The 23,410-nt window shown below is 37.8% G+C and overlaps 1 protein-coding gene across 6 annotated transcripts in view; it reads right to left on the bottom strand.

Moving 5' to 3' along the window:
- LOC127446832 (serine/threonine-protein kinase tousled-like 1-B) overlaps positions 1 to 23,410 on the bottom strand; it is a 65,621-nt gene that overhangs the window by 35,529 nt on the left and 6,682 nt on the right. The window contains exon 2 of one of the 6 annotated variants that reach the window (XM_051708110.1): positions 17,324 to 17,442. The exons of the other annotated variants lie outside the window; for them this stretch is intronic. The gene's annotated coding sequence lies outside the window, so the exon portion shown is untranslated. The remainder of the gene's footprint in view (positions 1 to 17,323; positions 17,443 to 23,410) is intronic. 6 annotated transcript variants of the gene reach the window in all.

The following is a 23,410-nucleotide window of genomic DNA, read 5'->3' as shown; positions in this document are numbered from 1 at the left end:
ATAGTTGGCTGGCGTCTCCTCTATGTCACACTAAAAAGTGCCGATCATGGCATTCTATATCCACTTAAAATTCCCTCATTTAAATGGTTAAATGTGATTGGAACTTGAAGAAAGGATGCCCTGATCTTGGTCTTAAATCTGATTGGCTCGGTTTGTTTTAAAAACTATGTATGAATTTTAAGGTGCCCATTTTTAAAGAGTCATTACAGTAGTAATTCTGACTCGCTGTACAATTAGAGACGAAGAGGACAAATATACTGATGTAACAACAAATACAGATGCGAATAAAAAGTTTGATTTGCGTGATGTAACGTGGAGTGATAGAAACAGTTGCTTGCAAGTGAAGGAGCCGTCTGAGACATGTTAATGACTAATCACAGTTCGTTTTGTTGTTACGTGCCATTGTTACTACAATAATAGGCCGGCGTACAACATCTCATTTAAACTGTCATGTGTATCAGAGCCACGAAAGGCGCTATGGAGCTTATGACGTTTTAAGTGCTTGCGCATTTCATTCTCTCAATCTCTCCTCAACAGTTTCGTCTAATGATACAGACAGGCAAATATCAATAACACTTTGATCATATTGATCACCGTTTGCAAGTATGCAAATACTTCATTTAAACCACACAAAACTTGCCCAAATCCAGAGTTTTCTTTCTGTGGAGCTAGGGCTGTCACGATTATGAACTTCGGCTGACAATTAATTGTCAAACAAATAATTGTGATTATGACAATTAATTGTCTGTTTTAGGGCTATGCAATTAATTGTCTCTTTTACGATTAACTGTCCTAAAAATTGTCATATTTCTTAAGGTGTATTTGTGCTTTATACACCTTATGTCTTTTTTACATATTTAACTTCAAATATATAAATCAAATAATAAAACAGGGATATATGATTTCCTTTCAAGGCTTTAAAACTATATGAATGACATGAAAAATTATTTTTATACATTTTATTTTATATAGTTTTTTTTAAATACTTCAAATATGTCTCTGTTTTTGGTCAACTATAGTTTTACACTTGTTTTTGGAACTCATATATTTTATTTATTTATTTATTATCGGCCGATATTAGCCTTTCACCGATATATCGGTATCGGCAATATTTTACCGATATGTGGCGATATGAAAACTTTTTTTCAGAACATGTAATGCAGAAAACAATGCTTTAGAATTGGTGTCATAGCGTAGTTTGTCCAGCAGAGCATGCTCCGACTCCATTGTATACAGAGCTGAACTGACGGTGGCAGTTGACTAGTTTGTGAAATACATACTGGAAACTTAATAAACAATGACCCCATAATTTTCCCTTTTCAATATAACTAATATAACATTAACCCTGTCTCTGACAACCATGTCACTCATGTCTGTTTGCTATGTTAGCCAGCTATAGTTTGTCAGTAATGTAGCAGATTGAAAGGTAAACAGAGCATCTTTTTGCAGCTCAGCAGACAACAATGCGGTGGTGGATTGTGTCTGTTGAGTGTTGATTTCACACTATGTTATTACCTAGTTGGTGAGACACAAATCTGGAAAGTAAAATAAACAATGTCCGTCTTTTACTTTCCGTGACAACGAGCTTATAACAAACTAGCTAACCACGTAGCTACTTCCATTGTTGTCAGTTGAGTGGAAGCTAATGTGTAAACATGTATTCACCAAACTGTTTTGTTCAGGATTCACAGTTTGGTACCCCCTTCAACCGAACAATTCCAGTCGTGTCATTTATAAAATGTAATATTTAAAAGTCTGGTTTTCCACCATTGAAAGTTTCCCCTGAACATGTATAGCAGAATACGGTGTAACACGGCTGCCGCCGTTTATATTGACTCGGCAGTATTAATATAGTCAGCATTTGACTGATACTAAACAGTAATACTGATGTTTATTTAGCTATTTATTGTATTTTTATTTATTCTTTATTTAAATGGTCAGCAACTGACTGATACTGAACATACAGTACTGATGTTTATTTAGCTATTTATTGTATTTTTATTTATACTTTATTTTCTCAGTGTTCATTTCTAGAATTTGTTGACAATGTATAAGAATAATAATAATAAATGTCAAATATTCTTTGATAAAAATATTTGTTTAAGAAAGCAGCCTTCTGAGTACCTTTGTCATACCGGTGCAAAATCGGTGAAAAATCCACATAGAAAAGGTCTGTTTTCATTCCAGCTCAAAAAGTAAATATAGCGGCCACCATATCGGTAATCTGTGAATTTTCCCTCTCTAACATCGGTATCGGTCCAGCTCTAATATTATATATATATACATACACACACACACACACACACACACACACACAACCGGTCAAAACTTTTGAAACACTTGACTGAAATGTTTCACATGATCTTAAAAATATTTTGATCTGAAGGCGTATGCTTAATGTTTGAAATTAGTTTTGTAGACAAAAATATAATTGTGCCACCATATTATTTAATTACAAAACTAAAATTTAATTAATTAAAAAAAAAAAAGTGCCCAACATAGATGGGAACTCCTTCAATACTGTTTAAAAATCATCCCAGGGTGATACCTCAAGAAGTTGGTTGAGAAAATGTCAAGAGTACATGTCTGCAAATTCTAGGCAAAGTGTGACTACTTTGAAGATGCTAAAATAACAGTTTTGATTTATTTTGGATTTTTAGTCACAACATAATTCCCATAGTTCCATTTACGTTATTCCATAGTTTTGATCACTCTATTATTCTAAAATGTGAAGAAAAAAAAAATTATAATAAAGAATGAGTGTTTCAAAACTTTTGACTAGTAGTGTGTGTGTATATATATATATATATATATATATATATATATATAAAATAAACAGTTGAAGTCAGAAGTTTACATATACTTAGGTTGAAGTCATTAAAACTCATTTAACCACTCCACAGATTTAATATTGGCAAACTACAGTTTTGGCAAATCATTTAGGGCATCTACTTTGTGCATGATATGAGTAATTTTTCCAAAAATTGTTTACAGACAGACTGTTTCACTTTTAATTGACTATATCACAATTCCAGTGGGTCAGAAGTTTACATACACTAAGTTAACTGTGCATTTAAGCAGTTTGAAAATGATGTCAAGCCTTTAGGCAATTAGCCAATTAGCTTCTGATAGGAGGTGTACTGAATTGGAGGTGTACCTGTGGATGTATTTTAAGGCCTACCTTCAAACTCAGTGCCTCTTTGCTTGACATCTTGGGAAAATCAAAAGATATCAGCCAAGACCTCAGAAAAAACAATTGTGGGCCTCCACAAGACTGGTTCATCCTTGGGAGCAATTTCCAAATGCCTAAAGGTACCACGTTCATCTGTACAAACAATAGTATGCAAGTATAAACACCATGGGACCACGCAACCATCATACCGCTCAGGAAGTAGTTTGGTGCGAAAAGTGCAAATCAATCCTAGAACAACAGCAAAGGACCTTGTGAAAATGCTGGAGGAAACAGGTAGACAAGTATCTATATCCACAGTAAAATTAGTTCTATATCGACATAACCTGAAAGGCTGCTTAGCAAGGAAGAAGCCACTGCTCCAAAACTGTCATAAAAAAGCCAGACTACAGTTTGCAAGTGCACATGGGTTCAAAGATCTTACTTACTAAAGAACACCATCCCAACCGTGAAGCATGGGGGTGGCAGCATCATGTTGTGGTGGTGCTTTGCTGCAGGAGGTACTGTTGCACTTCACAAAATAGATGGCATCATGAGGAAGGAAAATTATGTGGATACATTGAATCAAAATCTCAAGACATCAGCCAGGAAGTTAAAGCTCTATCTTCCAAATGGCTTATGGACAACAAAGTCAAGGTATTGGAGTGGCCATCACAAAGCCCTGACCTCAATCTGATAGAAAATTTGTGGGCAGAACTGAAAAAGCATGTGTGCGAGCAAGGAGGCCTACAAACCTGACTCAGTTACACCAGTTCTGTCTGGAGCAATGGGCCAAAATTTGGCAACTTATTGTGAGAAGCTACCCAAAACGTTTATTTAAAGGCAATGCTACCAAATACTAACAAAGTGTATGTAAACTTCTGACCCACTGGGAATGTGATAAAAGAAATTAAAGCTGAAATAAATAATTCTCGACTATAATTCTGACATTTGACATTCTTAAAATAAAGCTGTGATCCTAACTGACCTAAGACAGGGAATGTTTCTATGATTAAATGTCAGGAATTGTGAAAAAAAATGTAAACTTCTGACTTCAACTGTATATTTTTATTATATTTACATTACAGTATTATTATATTATGCAATAGTAAAATATTTCTGTCATAATTTCTTCACTTTCACACATTATTTTAATGTTCTTTGATTAAACCCAGGAGCCCTTATTTGTCATGAAGCAAAACCTTTGAGATTTCCTTTCATCATTTTATCACTTCACAGAAATAAAGTACGGGTGTGTTTCATCCTCTGTGTCATTAACACTGCATGTTTGAACCCGCTATGATCAGGATAATTCGCCATTAGCTACATGATCGTTTCAAGTGAAACCATTGCGTTCACTATCAAAGTTTATATTTGTTCATTTATATTTTCGCCAGAGTTTGGCGCAAGCCTCAGCTGACAGCACGCACATCGGAGCACTTGAGAAGCGCTTCACACTCTATTCTGGACAGGACCCGCTCTGGGCTGTGTTTCCCAAAAGCATTGCAAGCTTTAGTTGATCGTAGAGACCACTGCCGCTGGTATATTCTGTATATACTGGTCATTAAAATATGATTAATAAAATATGATAAAATATGAAAATTTGAAGTGCACAATAAACGCAGTTATCTCAAATAACCGTGGTTAGAGCAAATAACCGCGATCAGATCGTTATTTAGTAACTGCGACAGGCCTATGTGGAGTGCTTATATCCACCTTTTTCCTGGGGGTCTTACTTGGGAAACTGATGTGGGAAGTCGTTCTATAACATTCACTATCTTCGGCTGCAGTCAGTTTAGACCCTATATACAGGTGGTATTAAGACGCATTTTGGATGATCTGAGCGCAAATGGTCAGTGCTAAATATAGTTGTAATCACGTTGCAAAACGTTTTGTGATTGGATCACAAAAAAAAAAAAATAAAAAAAAAAAAACACATACAGAGGTAGTGAAAAACGCATGTGACCACATTATATTTGAGGTGTAAACACAGTCCTGAATGATGAGTCCTCGAGGGCAGCAAAGCACCACCTCTCAATCAGCCGCTGCACCGAACAAAAGTTTTAATTTACATGCAGAATTAACAGGAAACAACCATCCGATCCGACAACTTGAAAAGGCGATTACATACCCAAGGAGGAGAATTTTAAGGCTCTTCTTCAGTCTGTCTGTCTGATTTCAACATGCAGGGTGACAAGAACGTTTGCTGCAACATCAACTGTTTACTTGATTACAGAAGTAACGCTCACATTTCCGCTAAGCGTCATGGGAAAAAGGAGGATATCTTCCACTGAAGCATGTACTCTATCAGCCCAGATCAAAAATCTGTTCCTCAGTATTGCAACATTTGTGAGTCAGTCAGTCCGTGACACTCCAAGCAGGTGATTAGGGCTGTGTTCAAAATATAAATTCTGCGATACGTGTATCGATGCAGCTGGGTCCATATCGATTTTACGCAGCACAATGAAAGTTTGAGTGTAGGCTTTCATGTCTATCACAAGACGCAAGCTTGCTTTCCATCACAAGAGCCATAGTAGACCACCATATTTAAATTGGAGTTGAGAGTAAGACATGACTCACGTGATATCCAAATACTGCAAAGTACTGCTTAACATGACGAATCTCCATCTACAAGTACATATGGCATGATAAAGCCAGTGATATGCACTTTTACTTTCAACCAGGGTATGAAATTAAACAAAAGGCGGGTACTTTTTGAACAGTGGCATTTTGCTAATTTTCCCGCCGACCAGTATGTTTCGGACCCCATTCACACCTGTATTTAGCGCCGTCTACTTGTGATCTTCTGATTTCATGGTTTGCTCCCAAGACGGATGTTAATATTAGGTTTGAACAGGGCAAGAGTGACATCTGACAAGAGAAGTCATTGTTTGGACACAAAGACATGCGATTGAGGAACACATCTGATTATATTTTGGAGAACAGACGAAAGAAAAGCAGCCGGTGCGCATCTCTGATTTGCTGTTTGTTGAGATGTTTAATGGCTCTCTCACACACAAGCGCAGCGCGATCATATGAAGAGTTTTCTTTCCTCTCTATGTCAGTGGCCTGCGAACAGTTTTGTTATTGATGTGAGTGCTGCAACTGATCTCAGGTGGGGCTCCGAGTTTACATCACTTTAAATCCAGAAGTTCACAATTTACTGTAGATGGATTGTGAATACCCTATATACTGTTTATATGAATCAGATAAAGGTGGCTGTAAAAATTGGGTCAAAAAATTTTGTTTTGTACCCTGCTCCAAACTAAGGTGCAAAAAATGCCAAAGATCTGCAGTGAAGGCATTGTTGATATCACATGTGAGGGTGAGTTAAAAAAAAAAAATAAAAAAAAAATTTATATACATTTTATATAACTTTATATATTTAATATTTATGTAATTTATCTTTCATGATAACACTGTACATTTTAATATACATTTACACTTCATCGCTTCTATCCAAAACGACTTAAAATCGTAATCGTGTCACAGGTGATTAATTCATGAGTGTCCCAATGTTTAGTGATCCCTTGCCAATGCCTGAATTAGTGTTCACGATATACTGATTCACAACATAGGGAGCTGATTGAGACACACATCCGGTCATGCAAGAGCTGTTTCAGCGGGAGTCACGTGACGCCATGCGAAGGGCAGGCGTGTGAGAGACAGCTCTGCGCACTTTGCTAATTTTTTTAAATTATTTTCATGATATAATCCGGTGAAATTTGATACACCCAGTTACACATTTTATTGGACCCTTTCTAAATTGTATAGGCTTGGTCTTAAGGACACACCCACCTGCTGGCAATCCCATTCAGAAGATGGAGACACCACCCATGTTTTTTGGGGGTGTCATATGATACAGGAGTTCTGGTCCAGAATTCTTGGGCGATGTATTGGGTACTCGGATCTCCTTTTGTCCCAGGCTCTGTATTTTGGGTGACGGGGCAGTCACTGAAGTAGGAAATAAGTATATGAAGTATTGGATCCTGGCCGGTGTTATGGTGACAGGTTATCCTTAGAGGATGGAAGTCAGCTGGAGCCCCCTCATTTCATGAGTGGTGCGAGGAGAAGGGCAGGGTGGTAGCTTGGGAAGAGTTGTCATATAGAAGGCTATATGGATATGTTCATCAGGAGGTGGGGCAGCTATTTGGCCTTTTGGAGGGCTCTCGGGGAGGGGCAGTGGAGGGAGACGTGTTGTTTTAAATGTGTATGTTGTAGCCTTTTTGTTTTTGAACATATACTTTTTTTTTTTTTTTTTAATGTATTTCTAAATATTTTCTTCTGTTTTATTGTTTGTTTGTGTGTCTTTGTCAATTGTATTTGACCAGTTTGTGTTGGGTGGTGGGGTGGTTAATGTTCGGGAGGAAGGGTTGTAAATAATATAATGTGATTCCAAATATTGTTTTATATATATATATATATATATATATATATATATATATATATATATATATATATATATATATATATATATATGGAATCAATAAAAACTTTTAATAAAAATAAAAAATTTGTTTCAGCAAAAGGCTTTCACTTGCAATGCAAACAGACAGATAGTTCAAATTAAGGATCGTGATGTAATCTCTATCAGTCTCTTGAGTCATGTGCTTACACAAACACATAGGTACACAGTCCCCAGAGATCACATAGTACTCCAAACTACTGCACAGATCACAAACAGGTCAAACCTCATGACCTCTTGACTATGTTTGGAAAATATATAGGACATTTATTGCAAATAATAATGTAATGCTGTTTTCATTTTTTATTTTTTCAGTTAAAGTTTTACTGGAAAGAAAGAAATTCAGCCTGGTGGGAGTTTTCTTGAGAAAAATTAGGTCTGATCAGTTCTGAAGAAAGGTAAAATAACTCTTCCACAAAAACCTCTCTACATAATAAGAATACATACAACTAAAACAAGTCATAAAAATGGCATGAAATAAAGCTTCACAAATCCTAGTGCTCTTTCAATCTCTGCTATGCCAACATATTCTTGCAAAAGATGAGAGTCCAGATTCTGCTGCCCTAAAACGACGACAAAAACTAATTTTTCACATCAGAAGTTTCCTTCCCATAAAACGTTTCCACCTGCCTATCAACACATTAATACTTCACACATCTGATCTTTTATGCTAGTCTATTACGTTCATGAATCAGGCCCACTGTCAGTCCATAGGGCTGGGTATCGATTTGATTCTGATTCACAAGCTCTCGAGTTGATTCCACTTTCGATACAATTGGGATTTTAATAATCAATACTGGGATCTATCAATTGAAGATCACGATTAATCAGAAAATGTATATTTTTACCCAGCTCTCAGTCCATACACCTGGTCTGCGCTGAGATGGAGGGTACATAGAGATCTTTGCAAGCATGGTAAACCATTAACATACAATGAGGAAGGTTACATTGAAATGCTGTGGTACAGTTGAAGTTTACATACGTCTAAGCCAAATACATTTAAACTCAGTTTTACACAATTCCTGACATTTAATCGTAGAAAACATTCCCCGTCTTAGGTCAGTTAGGATCACTACTTTATTTTAAGAATGTGAAATGTCAGAATAATAGGAGAGAGAATGATTTATTTCAGCTTTTATTTCTTTCATCACATTCCCAGTGGGTCAGAAGTTTACATGCACTTTGTTAGTATTTGGTAGCATTGCCTTTAAATTGTTTAACTTGGGTCAAACATTTTGGGTAGCTTTCCACAAGCTTCTCACAATAAGTTGCTGGAATTTTGGCCCATTCCTCCGGACAGACCTGGTGTAACTGAGTCAGGTTTGTAGGCCTCCTTGCTCACACAAGCTTTTTCAGTTCTGCCCACAAATTTCGGATTGAGGTCAGGGCTTTGTGATGGATACTCCAATACCTTGACTTTGTTGTCCTTAAGCCATTTTGCCACAACTTTGGATGTATGCTTGGGGTCATTGTCCATTTGGAAGACCCATTTGTGACCAAGCTTTAACTTCCTGGCTGATGTCTTGAGATGTTGCTTCAATACAGCCACATAATTTTCGTTCCTTATGATGCCATCTATTTTGTGAAGTGCACCAGTCCCTCCTGCAGCAAAGCACCCCCACAACATGATGCTGCCACCCCCATGCACTCTGGAAGCCTCACCCTTTTTCCTCCAAACATAATGATGGTAATTTGGCCAAACAGTTCAATTTTTGTTTCATTAGACCAGAGGACATTTCTACAAAAACTAAGATCTTTGTCCACACGTGCACTTGCAAACTGTAGTCTAGCTTTTTTATGGTGGTTTTGTAGCAGTGGCTTCTTCCTCGCTGAGCAGCCTTTCAGGTTATGTCGATGTAGGACTCGTTTTACTGTGGACATAGATACTTGTCTACCTGTTTCCTCCAGCATCTTCACAAGGACCTTTGCTGTTGTTCTGGGATTGATTTGCACTTTTTTCGCACCAAACTACGTTCATCTCTAGGAGACCGAATGCGTCTCCTTCCTCAGCGGTATGATGGCTGCATGATCCCATGGTGTTTATACTTGCATTCTGTTGTTTGTACAAATGAACGTGGTACCTTCAGGCATTTGGAAATTGCTCCCAAGGATGAACCAGACTTGTGGAGGCCCACAATTTTTATTCTGAGGTCTTGGCTGATTTCTTTTGATTTTCCCATGATATCAAGCAAAGAGGCACTGAGTTTGAAGGTAGGCCTTAAAATACATCCACAGGTACACATCCAATTCAGTACACCTCCTATCAGATGCTAATTGGCTAATTGTCTAAAGGCTTGACATCATTTTCTGGAATTTTCCAAGCTGCTTAAAGGCACAGCTAACTTGGTGTATGTAAACTTCTGACCCACTGGAATTGTGATATAGTCAATTAAATGTGAAACCATCTGTCTGTAAACAATTGTTGGAAAAATTACTCGTGTCATGCACAAAGTAGATTAAACGAATTGCCAAAACTTTAGTTTGCCAATATTAGTGGTTAAAAAATGAGTTTTAATGACTTCAATCTAAGTGTATGTAAACTTCTGACTTCAACTGTACATGCAAACACAAGCACATTAAAACTGACATTTCAACAGAAATACCAATGTTCACATGAGTACTATCTCAGCACAGGCACCCCATCTCTCTATACCGACTCGCTCTCTCTTTCACATTCATGTTTTTCCATCCTCACTTCTGCTCTCGCTATCAGACCCTGAGGAATAAATGAGTGAATGTTGCTGTGAGGGTCCTTCGTGCATTCTCATCTAGGCGGTTTCCTCTGGACTCACCCCGCTGTCATTATCTCTGTCTAATGAGTTGCCATTACGGCTCTACTTCTGCCACAGTTAAAGCAGCTCATTGCAGGAATCACACTGAAGCTCTGTCACTGGAACACTCATATACCACTGAGAGCAGTCCACAGAAAACCATAACAGATCATTATGGTGAAGGTTGTGATTGTCTATAGAAGGGATGCACAATATATAGGTGACCATGTAAGGGATAATCCATGGCTAGGAGGACGTTAAATTGTTCTAATGCACAACGTCTCCGTAAAGTGCATTAAAATGATTTAACGCACCCCTAGCCATGGATTATACCACTTACCATGGTCAATTGGCAGCACTGATTATTTAAAGCTGTCATTGTTTTGTTTAGCACAAATTTCGAGTGGATGAATAAAAATAAGTTAACTTTTCAATGGGTCATTAGATTTAGAGTTCTGCCCATTCTTAATCAGACACAGAGATAGTAGTAGTAGAGAGTAGTGCGCTAAGATTAAATTTATTTGAATGAATTACATAAAAAGTGAAAGAATAATTGAATGAATGGTATAAATTATTTGGAGACCAGGCACTCAGTAAAAACTGTGAATTTACAGTAAATACACAATCCAGAAACAATAATTGAACATGTAATATTTCATTTCTATTCTTTGCCATTTTCACATGAATAAAGTGTGAAACGTGACGGTTGTAAAAGGGGCACTTTCATGATGAGGGGAAAAATCCAAAACACTTTGAACCCTGCAGATTTTGACCTTTGAGACATCACAATGGTATCTATTAATGCTGCGATATAAGACTGGAAATTCCCATCTGGCCTTATGCGATTACTTAACCGCAAAAGGCTACATTTTAAATAGTATGCATTGACCGTTTCAGTCAGCGATGCATGTGCGAGTGGCCTTCTCTAGCAGGGGCATGTATGGCACATGCTGAGCAGCGCAGCAATATCAGAGATATTTATTCTTTTATACTGAGATATAGAGCGCACCGGTCACTGTTTGCGGATACTTTTCAGCACTTTGGTCAACAAGTGTAGTTGAAAAGTGCTTTATAAATAAATGAAATGAATTAATACCATACAAATGAATGGGAAGAGCCGTAAACTAACACCTACCTTTGTGTACTGGCATCTGGTCTCATTATCTACACACACGCAACGCAGAGTGAAAGGACAGGACAGCGCCGGTTACAATTGCAAATGCACAAATTGACACGTTTCATCATTTGAGTCAGAAGTAGTTTTTTGGAGAAACACAGTTTTAGTCTCAGCTTTCAAATTGTCACATCACAAAATTCAAACAATAAATGTTGTATTAATGCTCTTTAATGGTGTGTGTGAGACAGATTGCGTCAAATGGAGCTGGGAACAACGCTCTCTCTTTCTTTTTCCAACTCCAGAACAGAGGTCGCGTTAACCGAATATTTTCCGTCTTTGACCGATTTTTTTTAGCAGTGAGGGAAAAATCTGAAGGCCGTCCGTCATTTTGACGAATTACACGGAGGGTGATCTATTTTAACTTGTAACTGTAATTCCCGCCCCTGTCCAGTTGGTGGCGAGTGCGCATATTAATTAGCTATTATCTAGTATTGTCTTGTCTTTGATCTCAGTGCATGACGTCTTTGTCCTGTGTAGCTTTAGTCACCGCTACATACAATTGTAAAATGTCACGCCAGCTGAGTGTGAAAAGTTTCTTCAAACGGCCAAATTGTTGTGATGTTGTTGATAAAAGAGGTGAAAAAATAAGGGCTGATGCAGATACGGTGGAGGATGAAGGATGAAGGACAAACAACAGACAACGTTCATCAGTCACCGGCAGTTAATGTTACGGGGCAAGCAAGTGGCAGCAAGGAGGTCAGGAGGGAGTACCGGGTTCAATGAGAGCAGGAGTTCACGTGGCTGAGGAGGGAAAGTGGCAAAATGTTCTGCGACATCTGCATAAAAGCTAACATGAGTAACAGATTTGTCCGAGTTTGTCCAAATATAGTTACAGGCTGCCTGTAACAAGGCATTAAAAACACAGCTTAAGGTTGCGTTGCATATGGCAAATACAAACACCTCGAGCCACTTATATCCTAACACAATACACCTCTTAGAGTCTGCTGGGTGTCCAAACCTGAAAAGTGCACACACGTACACCCACCAAGACACTGTCAGTCAGATGGAGGAGGATATAGCAATGACTATAACCAGCGCAGTGGATGACCGCCTCGCCAACAGCAGATACGTCGGGATAATAGTAGATGAAACTACTAATATCAAATGCTGATCACATACACTACCGTTCAAAAGTTTGGGGTCACTTGCCAGAAATGTTTCTCATGATCTTAAAAACCTTTTGATCTGAAGGCGTATGCTTAAATGTTTGAAATTAGTTTTGTAGACAAAAATATAATTGTGCCACCATATTAATTTATTTCATTACAAAACTAAAATGTTATAAAAAAAAAAAAATAATAAATTTTTTTTCAAATGGATGACTTGGACTGAATAATTAAGAAAAGCAGCCACTAAGTGTCCAGCATACAGATGAGAACTCCTTCAGTACTGTTTAAAAAGCATCCCAGGGTGATACCTCAAGAAGTTGGTTGAGAAAATGCCAAGAGTACATTTCTGCAAAATCTAGGCCACTTTGAAGATATATATATATATATATAACATAGTTTTGATATATTTTGGATTTTTTTTAGTCACAACATAATTCCCATATTTACATTTCTATTATTCCATGGTTGTGATGACTTTACTATTATTCAAAAATGTGAAACATTTAAAAAAAATTAAAAATAAAGAATAAGTGACCCTAAACTTTTGAACGGTAGTGTACCAGACACTTCAGCAGAGAGGGGAGCCTGAAACTGTGTTCATTGGAAATCGTGTAATACCCTCTGGCACTGAAAATAAAAGATGTGTTGACAGGCCGTGGTGTAGCTATGGCTCAGGTAGTTGGACTGGGAAGTGATGGAGCGAGTGTGATGGTGGGTCGAAAGGCCGGAGTTGCACAACAGCTGCGTCAGAATGACTGTCCCTACCTCATAAACATTCACTGTGGTGTGCACAGAACGGCACTGGCTGCCCGTGATGCCTCCAAGTCTGTGCGTGAAATGAGTGCATACGTCACCACTATAAATAACATATACACATACTACAAGAATTCCCCCATTCGAACACACAGATTAAATGATCTCCAAAACGAAATGGAGGAACACGACATGTTGAGCCTAAAACAACCATCGGCTACGTGCTGCCTGTCATTGGAGAGGGCGGTTAAGGGCATACATGCCAACTGGGTTTCTCTGGTGCTGGAGGAGGAGGATGCTGCGAGAGACTGCCTGGTAGCTAAGGGTATTAGAAAGCACCTCTAAAAATACATATTCCCTGCCTTAACTCACCTGCTGACTGACGTCTTGTCCGTGGTGAACCGCATAAATCTCATGTTCCAAAAAGATGATGTTAACATCTCCTCCGACCAACCTATCGTGAACATGACCCTTGCTAGCCTAGAGGACTTGATGAATGGGCCAGGTGAGGCGGAGATGAAATTCAATGAGGCTTTACAAGACGGCAAGTTCTGTGGCATAACGCTGACGCAGGCAGACGTGCAGAGCTGTTCAGTTTTGCGCACAGAGTACATCGCGGAGGTCACCAAATCTATCAGAAAAAGATTCCCTTTGCAGAATGTGGGCCTTATCGCTGACCTCGACACCGTACTCAATGCATCTCGCTATCCGGGTGCTGACAACGCATTGAAGAGCTATGGGCTGGATGCTTTGGAGCATGTCTGTGACCACTACGGGTCACAGAGGGGTGCAGCTGCGTCACTGGTGCGGAAGGAGCGCATGCTGCGGGATTTCCTCCCGGTGAAGCGAGAGCTTGCAGGATCGGGGAATCCCACATTCAGTCCTGCAAACTTTTGATCGCTTCCCTGGGAGAAATGTTTCCCCGACTTCAAAACTTTGGCTGAAGTAGCGCTGGTAATTCCAGTCTCCAGTGTGGCAGCAGAGCGCAGGTTCAGCCTCCAGAACCAAATTAATACTCCCATGAGAAGTCGTCTGTCTGAGGCAAAGACACCAAATCTAATGACAGTTGCCTCAGAATCAGTCTCCCTTGATGCGTTTAATTACGCACAGGCGAGCACCCAGTTTAAGTCGATGCAGACCAGGAGGAAGGTTTGAGTTGTCGATTGAGTTTTGTGCAGTTCATTTTTTATGTGTTTTGTCCATATTTTAATCGAATTTGTTTTTTGTAATATTGCGTTGTTCATATGTCGTGTTTTAGTGGCCTCCGCTGTCACTGCGGGGGGAAAAAAATACATTAATCTGCTTCGTGTGGTGTCTCTGTTGTTCATCTGTTCTCTTCATAAATAAATAAATGCATAATCTGCTATATGCTTGTCCTGTAAGTTCATGATTAAAAATGAAAATGTGAACGAAAATCTATTAAATGTCTTATTAAAATACGAAAATTAAAATGATTGGTAATAATAGATTATGACGGAATTTTTACGACCCTCTCCGTCAAAATGACGGACGATGAGAAAGTCTAACGCAACCACTGTTCCAGCACGAAAAAAAAAACATTAATGAACATCTGAGGGTATGTTGATAGATACAGTACAACTTACTGAAATGTGTCTTCTATTATTGCAATCGCCCAGTCAGTTAATGTTGAAATAAACAAATTGAGAAAATGAATGATGAATATCTCGAACCCCGGAGCAGCACTCACACCTATGCACACGAAAAACTAATTCATGTGTTCATGACCTCAAGACTAGATTACTGTAATGCATTACTGGGAGGATGTCCTGCAAGTTCAATAAATAAACTTCAATTGGTTCAAAATGCAGCAGCCAGAATGCTGACTAGAACCAAGAAATATGATTATTTTAGCCACATTTTATCATTGTTACATATGTTAAATTTTGTATTAATTTTAACATTTTGTTAACTACGTACAAAACTTTGAATGGTCAAGCTCTGCAGAATTTAAGTATCCTTCTACCACGCTATATTCCATCACGTTCGCCAAGATCGCAAAATTCTGGCCTGTTAATAGTTCCTAGAATATTAAAATCCACAAAAGGAGGTAGATTCTTTTCCTTTTTGGCTCCTAAACTATGGAATAGTCTCCCTAACACTGTTCGGGATGCAGACACACTCACTCAGTTTAAGTCTAGACTAAAGACTCATCTATTTAGCCAGGCATACACCTAATTTATCCAACTCACAATTAGGCTGCTTTAGTTAGGTCTGCCGGAACCAGAAACAATGATCATGATCTACAACTCTGCAAAAAATGTAACGGCATCTACGCTAATATTATTCTATTTGTTTCCCTGTCTCAAACTTACCAGAGCCGGTCAGATCCAGCTCTGTTCCTGCTTGGTGTCGGACTCCACTGCTACGTGTCTTTGAGTGATGACGACTAAATGCAGCCGGTGCCAGCCAGACATCACTTCATTATGATGGACTTCAGAGGATGAACTGATGCCAACTCCAACTATAAGACATGGGATACTTCATATGCCACTGCCTGAACCTTGGACTTAGGATAGACCTCACCGAAATTACCTGCCAGTTGAACACCTCATTGATCTCTGCCTGCATCACCTTTGTCTAATGATGGACTACACTCTTAAAATGGAATACATAGGCTATCAATTAATTGCCAACAAAAGACTTCATCAGCCACCTAACAAAGGACAATCCATCTGTGAACGTCTGCAGTTAATTCAGGATGAACTTCAAAAACATTAGTCATTAATCTTACAGTTCATACAAAATCTTTGTTTAAACACTGACCCTTAACACTTACTTAAATTACTAATTTTAAAGCATGACTTGCACTGCACATAAATAACTAATATTGGCATTATATTCATGCTGTTAGTCAGAGGGGAACTGGCCCCCACAGTGAGCCTGGTTTCTCCCAAGGTTATTTTTCTCCATTAACATCTTATGGAGTTTTGTGTTCCTTGCCACAGTCGCCTTTGGCTTGCTCACTGGGGGTCTAAATACAATTATTATTTAATTATTTCTTTTTATACACAATTTACAATCATATTTAATCAAACTTCACAATGCTGAATCTAAGACTTTATAGATATCAGTTTCATTTTCTGTTAATGCATGATTTTCTGTAAAGCTGCTTTGAAACGATGTGTGTTGTGAAAAGCGCTATACAAATAAAAATAACTTGACACTGAACGCACACACACCAAATGACAATCGCGCACTCACTCCATTCTCTGCTATCTGTGTTGCCTTGAACGTTACTTTACTAAATCATTCCATTATTGCTAGGGGAGTAACGGTTCACTCATTTCATGATTTGTTTCAGTTCACGATGCTGAACTTGCGGTTCGGTTTAGTTCATGTTTCTTTAAATTTAGCCCGAATCAAGAAAAGTTAAGATTGAAAGTTATTACTACTTTAAAGACATAAGCAAAACAGTTCCTTTAAAATGTTGCTAAAAGTACTGTTCTTAAAAGTAATAAATGATCCATCAGAGATGTAATGGGACTAAAAACAGCCCAGAACAGGAAAATGGTGACACCAAATGGAAATATTAGCTAATAATTCTGCTTACTGAAAATAGAAAATTATGTTAGATATATATGCTGCTTACATACTGTCACTGATTGCATACATTTAAAATATTTTAAATTAAAATAGTATTTTTCTAAAATAACACTGTCACTGATTACATCTAGATATTCTTTTCAAAAATACATATTTAATGGAAGTACGTGCTCATCCAGTTAAATAATAATTTACTGATGAAATCAAATCAGACATGACATTTGACTTTAGGATTATATTCCCCCCATAGCATTATTATATATAATATTCAGCATTACACATAGTAGATTAATATGGCAATCTCTGTAAACTTACATTTTCTCTCACGCAGTCAGAGCAGATCACTCAATCCCTCGCACTGAAAAGGCACGTCTCTCCCGCTCCTGGTTTCACTTTTAGTTTCTGCAGTTTCATCCAAACTCATCGTACAAAACCTGTGGTTGATATTGTGCAATTGTATTTTAGACCTCCTCGTGTGCAATGAAGCAATTTCCATTTGTATGCCCTCATTCTATAGGTGTAAGACATTGCGTGTATGGAACAGATGCTAAAGTAATAATAATAATAAAAAAAAATTAAAGTTCCATTTCATGATGCGCATAGTCACATTTTTGAACCGCGACGTATTGTCCCATGATAAACCGTTAAACCCATAGTTAATCGCAAGCCCTTGCGATATTTACATTTGCAATATTCCAATAAATTCGATACATCGCTCAGCCCTAATTCACTTGTTTTGGATTAGCCTATGTCAGGGGTGGGCAACAATTTTGGTAAAGGTGCCGCATCGGGCTTTAAGCAGTGCATGGGGGGGCCACATTGTTCTCCTTTCACTACACAATGTTTCATGTTGATTTGGTTGTATCTTTTAAGCCCAGAAATAGTTGTGTACTCAATTTTCTGAAGTGAATATGTGACTAATGGGACTATTCTGCAATTGCCTAAAGTATTGTATTGCTCTACATAGGTAGACACTTTTCCATCAGGCATTTAAAAAAAAACTGAATAAAGGCTGAGCATAATTATAAATTATTTAATTTACCATCATTACTTCCCTGGTAATTTATTATGCAAATTCACACTCTCTACATCAGGGGTCTGTTTTAATAATATTATTATTATTTTTTTTAATGATAGAACTTTTAATGTTAGACACAAAGCGGGCCAGTTTACTTATTTATTCTAAAAACATTACCCGTTTATGCACTAAAAGGGTCGTGATGCGGGTCTCGTCTATGGTTTGTCCGCCAATGGTTTGGCTTTCCATTCAGCACACAACTGAATAAAACAGGCTGCATGACTATAATAAATGATTACGGCAAAAGTTAAATAAAATACAGTTGCGAGGGACTTCAACATTTCTAAATTACACAAATAAAATAATATTCATCTCTCGCTTGCTTTTGCTCGCGTTTCAATGATGTCGAAATACGTTTATATTTATTCATCACTGAGAATTTTTGCCTGAAAAGCAGAAGCAGCCTAAAGAATTGATAAGGAGTGGCTGTATAACATTTTCCCTTGAGCAGAAGAATACTGCACTAGAGATCGCCAAGTTTGTTCAAAGGGGAAAGCGAGAGCTAGAAAGAGCGCACTCGCATGCATGGTTGCCAGATGGCACAAAATAAGTACACCATTAGCCAGAATATTTCCAATTTGCGCAAGTATAAATCTCAAACTGAGGGATTGAGTCTCTTATCTGGCAACCCTGAGCATGTTTAACGCTTGTGGAGGTGCGTTAGTTCCCAATGCAAGATAACTGAAATATCCAATGAAAAAACACTTTTGGGAAAAATGAGCCACGGGCCAGATAAAACCAAGTGGAGGGCCGGATCCAGCCCCCATGTCTGGCCTACGTGTAGAATTAGGCATGCAGTTGTCCCACATAAAATAAGTATTTTAATGTAAATTATTTTAATCAAAATGAATCGCGATTAGTACAATATTAAGGGAAATAATCAGCAATTATAATGTGTCATAATCATGCAGCCCTAAACAAAACCCACAAACATTCAAGACAAAGCAAACAGGAGGATGAACACACACACACACAAACAAACATCCCTATTTTCTGTGCCTCTCTAGAAGAACACAAATATAAGGACAGAAAAACCCAATACCCTTGAGACATACAGGATCACACAGTGTGAGAGAGAGAGAGAGAGAGAGAGAGAGAGATACATGACTAAGGTAAGATGTACACAAATAAAAACACAAAGATTAATGACTGCATTATTGTGTGTTAAAAATGAGCACAATATAGTGTAATGCTGCAAGAATGAAGGTGGTCAATACTAGAGATGGCTTTGGAAACCACAACACATCATGACATAAAATCTAATTTGCTCTCTCTGTAACTAGTAATGTTCACATTTCAAATGTCTTGGGGAGTGTGAGATTGTGTGGATCTGGTCTGCAGTGACACAGCGAGCTGCGACACTCATACTGATGCACAGAGAAACCTAAAATACGATGGGACTCACTGAGAACACTACATTTCACTAAATAATCATGCAAGTCTAATAAAACAAATTGTTCTAAAAGTATCCAGTGTCTCAAAGGACAACTTTCTCCACCGTACAAATGTGTTTTATGATGAGTTCACCATTTAAACAGACACAGTAAATCATTTACTGCAATTGTGTAAATGATAACTGTCCTGGAGAGAGACTCCCATCCATTCAGCCACTAAATTAAATCAGTGTTAGGATCTGATACTGCAGAAATATGAGAGATTATTTCATCAGTGTCACTTAGTGGGAGAGAAAACAGAGACAACGGAAGAGCAAATGTTAATAGATTCTCATTTTAATCTGTCAACACCCTATTACAGTGTAAAAGTAAACAATTTCTCAATTGACCTTTCGCTAAGCTCCGCCCCTCTTGGTTATGGTTGGTCGCATTGACAAGCTTTGCAGAACTTCCCATAGGAATGAATGGGAGATTGTCGTGAACGGCACGATTTTTGGTTAAATATTCTCAAAAACGGAACGGATAACATTCTTACGTGGGCTGGAATGATCAGTGATATATTGTAAAGTATTGATTTTTGTAAAATAAACTGTTAAATTGAATAATAATTTGATTGAAAATTGTGGTTGCTGTAAATCAGAATTGAGGCAAACGATCATCAGTCACTTGATAAGAGAAAAACATCGTTTGATGGGGATTACACACCTAAAAACATTAATGCAAGCGAACAGAACTGCTCTGAACTCTTTATTTACTGTCGCCTTCATTAAGACCTGAATAAATATATAAAGTTAAGTTATTAGCTTTAATTTATCTTGATGCATATGTAGGTGTCCTCGCAGATGTTATACAGATTTTTTTAATAATTTCTATAAAATTCCTATTAAAACTGTTCAAACACACATTACTCCCATAGATTCTTATTGGAAAAAAGCTAACACTTGCCAGAGAAAAGGCGGACAGCAGTGTCTAAGATAGGATTGGACAGAAACGTTTTGAAGGCAGGGCTTAGTGAAGGGTCAGTTCTGACACTTAGTTATTGTAAAAAGGTTGGGCAAAAACGTATGCCAGTATTCCCCAATCCGTGATGCCATGAGCGCTGCTCAAGTCTTAAAGGAGCCATGCGTCTATTGCGACATGAGCGATCATTTTATGTGATCTGCCAAATTACCGACCTCCAATCGAGTCATAGGACGTGAATATCGGCCGATACTGATCGGGGGCCGATCGATTGGAGCATCCCTAATTCTGTTAATGGTACTCAGATGTCTAGCGGTGGGCGATATGAGCAAAATCTTATATCATGATCAGAGTAATTTTATATCACGATTACGATACATATCACATATATTTTATATATATATATTATATATATATATATATAAAAATCACACGTGTATATTTTAAATAACCATATTGTAATGCCTAGTTTTGAATAATTCAATCAATGAATTAAATATCTTATTAATTAAAACTACTTGCTCTTATATAATTTTCTCTTTATTTCGAACTTGACAAACATAGTCAAAGTAAAATCATTTAAAAAATAAACTCAATTTGGTTAAATCAATTGTACCAAAATGTCAAATTTCACATTATGCCAAAGTTCAGTCTGATGTTATTGAATATCTAATGGAAATAAACACTTCATTAGGCTCTTACAGGTGCACTCAGTAATTGTTTCCACATTAAAAAAAGTTTAACTCCTAACGACATGAATTGAAATTTTGAAACATTAAAATGAAGACTCCAGTCATATCAGTAATCTTATAAAAGCTGTTTTATTCTACATGGAGAGGGTCCACACATGGGGGCTGCCATGTTAGAATCACATGACCAGCTGAATACTACTCACTTAATCTCAGTAACCGTCCTGTTATTGGACACTTTCACTCATTGATTAAAGTAATAATGACTGACTGTGAATACTACATTTCTGCAATGACATCTGAAACTGAAAACTATTGATTTTCAATGATGCTGCATACAAATCTGAACATTTACTAGGCAGTGGCTAATCACCGACATTTTTAGTCACATAGCGTGAGATTAGGTTGCACATGCAAGTGATTTACTTGCATTATAGAGGGCTGCCACATAAAAAGATCAATCTTTCGATCAAAAACAATCTTGTGATTTAAGAATCGATATCGAGATCGTTCAAACGAAGATTGACGATGCATCGAAAAATCTATATTTTTACCCAGACCTAGTCACTTCAGTGTCATAAGGCTTGTCTGTCCTACTGGTAAAATACATACTGCGTATTAGTTGTGCTCTGAATGGGACTAAAACGAAGGCATAAATTCTACTAGATCTCTGTAGCAGACACTGCTGTATGAAGCTCTCTGGTAGCAAAGTATCTGGCTGCAGTCCTTTAACCAGACTTTTCTTTCTCTCTCTCTCTCTCTCTCTCTCTCTCTCTCTCGAGGACCAAGAGCCAACATGGATGCCCAGCACATTCCCATTGACACAAAATGGCAGTGCAAAGATCAGTGGTGTTATCAGGCCTAGGCATTAACAGGACTGCAAGAGGAGGTTTATCACTATTAGAGTTTAAAATGGATGCCGACAGGAGAAGGTGAGGCAATTCTGAGCAGCCCAAAAGTGCAAAATAATGAATTTATACTTCAAAACAGATCTGGGGGAGTTACAGCTATCATAAACAAATGCATTTCAAAAGCCTCATCCAGACTTCATGACATTTTCACATCAGAAATACCTGAAACAGAAGCAGTGCAAAGTAAAGGAGTTATAGTTAATTCTGCTTCTTGCTTTTTGTCCCTCTCTCTCTCTCTCTCTCTCTCTCTCTCTCTCTGCTGAAGAAACATCATTTTCTTGACATTCTGCATGGGTCTCCTGTTCTCTCGGGCCCCTGCACACGCAAGCGGGTGAACCCTTACAATGCAGGGATGTCATTTTAGCTCTCTGCTCTTCACAGGCACCATGTCCACCTGTTTCTGACACAAACTTGTAGTGTCAATCAAAAACGCTTACTTTGCAGCCAGTTTCAAAAGTTTCAGTCTCAGGCTGAACCAATGTAGATTTACACAAAATTATCAATGTGAATCAAGAATGATTAGACTCTTAATCAATTTAATCATGTGCAGGATATGTTAAATACATTTTCACTTCAGATGAGCAATGGAATTACTACTAGTGAAAATGCTCATTTTGGATATAGGTAATTAGGTTTGCACTAGTAAAAATGTTAATTCTTGATATTTAAAAAGACATTATTACTCGTTCTTGATATCAAAAATGGAATTTCAACTAATAATTTTTTTTTTTTACTTCATTTTCACTAATAGAATTTCACAATGATCTGCCATTCACTCCTATTTAAAACGCAATTACAGATAGGCCTATCTATAATTGAAAGGAATATCCCAGGTCCAATACCCAGCTCAATCAAAAGTTAAGCTTAATCAAAAGCATTTATGACAAGGTTGATTACGATTTTTAAACAATGAAGTTGAAATTTTTTTGTTTTGTTTTTACTTTTATTTTTATATTAAGGTTGACTTTAGTTTTGGTTGCACTGATTATCATATATGTTCAGGGCTTGACATTAATGCTTGTCCGCGACAAGTGGAATTTTTAAAGGGGCAGGTGAAAGAGAATTTTACTTGCCTGACCGGACAGGCGGCATGATTAAAATGTCAATAACGAAAAAAATAGCTGGCTAGATTTGTGATATAGCAAAGGCCTGTGTCATTTAACACAAAATGAGCATGAAATTTGGCGGGGGATGGCGCACAATTTTTTCCAGCTTCAGTGTGACTGATCGGTGATACAGGTTGTCTCGCAGCATTCCGCTGCTCAATGGACACGTGTGGAGTTTAGAGTGAGCTTGCAGGGAGCAGCGTGCTGTCGCATTTTTGCTGAACTATAACCTGTTCATTTGTAATAATGTCGATACACCTATAT

This window comes from Myxocyprinus asiaticus, chromosome 10 (assembly GCF_019703515.2).
Source record: "Myxocyprinus asiaticus isolate MX2 ecotype Aquarium Trade chromosome 10, UBuf_Myxa_2, whole genome shotgun sequence".
Classification (NCBI taxonomy): Eukaryota; Metazoa; Chordata; class Actinopteri; order Cypriniformes; family Catostomidae; genus Myxocyprinus; species Myxocyprinus asiaticus.
The sequence above is the reverse complement of the archived record's forward strand: the minus strand, read 5'-3'. Positions and strand labels throughout refer to the sequence as shown.